The sequence below is a fragment of the Cynara cardunculus genome (genome assembly GCF_001531365.2).
Source record: "Cynara cardunculus var. scolymus isolate 2C chromosome LG 11, CcrdV1, whole genome shotgun sequence".
Taxonomy (NCBI): domain Eukaryota; kingdom Viridiplantae; phylum Streptophyta; class Magnoliopsida; order Asterales; family Asteraceae; genus Cynara; species Cynara cardunculus.
The window spans coordinates 16,113,616-16,115,567 of record NC_037538.1 but is presented as its reverse complement, the minus strand read 5'-3'; positions in this window follow the sequence as shown (position 1 = coordinate 16,115,567).

Sequence of the window (1,952 nt, the reverse complement as noted above, 5' to 3'; positions counted from 1 at the left end):
ATATATATATATATATATATCCTAATAAATTATGAAATATAAAACATACTATAATCAACTAAAAATAATGAACCACTTCGAATATTAAAGCAAATATTTTGTATCATTAAATCAATGAACGAAACTGTTTCACCGTTTATAGAACGAACTCACGTGACTGCTATAAAGAAAGATCAATTGTCATGTAGTGTTGAACGATGAAACATATAAAGAATGAAATATTTTTTAAAAATTTAATGAGACATTTTGAAAACTAAATATTTTTTTTATTCAATAAACGTTTTTCATGCATAAAACGTTTTGAAATATTGTGAAATTGTTTGTTGGTCATTATTGAACATGAAATTAGTTTCATTACTCAAAGTACATATATTTTTTCAATGAAACCGAACACAAATTTCATATTCTACTGCTTTTAAAATTCATATTTTTATAAAATATAATGGTATAAAATAATAAAACATATTAATGGTAAAACATTTATATTAAGAAAAATTGAGTTACCTCCTTCTATATGAAACGTTTCCATTATTACGTTTCCAAAATTAACAGTATTTATTATTTTCCAATATTAATCAATATACAATGAAATGACTATTACATCCTTACTGATTAAAATTAAAGAAAAAAACGGAATTTTCCTATTGATCGAAAGTGGTTTGCATGGTTTTCTTGATTGAGCGGTTTGCAATGTAACCAGTCTCTCTCTCTCTCTCTCTCTCTCTCTCTCTCTATATATATATATATATATCTTGTCTTTTCTCTTCAAAATCATTTATTTACCTCATTTTTGAGGTGTCACAGGTTTAAAGTAATATATTTTCATTATATTATAATGATGTTATTAATTAGGCTATCACAGTTGGGCAAAAGTTAGGCTAAATAGATATGCTACTGAAAGCATATCTGAAATGTCATTGGATATGTTAGATTATCATTGGTAATTAGAATATTATAATTGTTGAAAGCAATCGTTGGATATGTTAGATTTACAGAGTTCACCCGTTTTTGTTTTGGTAAACCAGATGAGTGGTTTCAAGAGCTTCGGGATGAGGCCAATCTAATGCAGAGCCCGGCATCAGACCTCTTGATGATGCAACTCTTTGGATGCAGAGTATCTAAGACGAATGAAGGGCCATCAATATGGGTTCAGGGACCTCCCAGGATCCCTATTATGCTATGACCGGTGATTGTAGCGCCGGTAGCAGCAACGAGAGATCATCCATTACTAGATTGGCCATAGAAGTATGTTGATTATATTGGTATGCATCATGTCACTAATTTTCATTGCTAACAAATTACTGATTTTTGTCAAATATTGAATATTTACATGTAGCTGAGTTGAAAGCGAAAACGTAAGGATCAAAGAGGAGGCAAAGCAGCAGAATGATCACTATATGAAGGCCGAACAGAAGAGTAGCGGAATCTGGAGAGTCGAAATGCCAAGTACGTTGTTCAGTTACCTCAATAGGTCTCATTATCTCTTTAGTTTACTGCTTTTATGCAGCAGCATGGACACATTGTCCCCCCCCCCCCCCAGTTAAATTGTTACGTATCCCCCGGACATTATTTAAATATATAAATTTGGTATTTTGAATTGCATGAATTTGATATGTTGAATTATACGAATTTGGTAGTTTGAATTGTACAAAAGTGGTTATTTTTAATTTATTGGGTAGTTTTAGTTTTCGTGTTTTGAATTTATAGTCATGTTTTGTATAAAATATACAAGAAATGCATAACTTTAAACTTTTTTAAATTACCAAAAATCAGCGATAGATCAACGACTGCATCAATCATCACTATTTTAATCGCTGATACAATTCATCGCTAAAACCGTTGTCAAAATTATGTCGCTGATGACATCACCCATCACTATTTGACCGACAGACTATCAACGAAAAACTTGAACATTTGCGATGGATTAGTGACGGACTGATCCATCGCTGTGC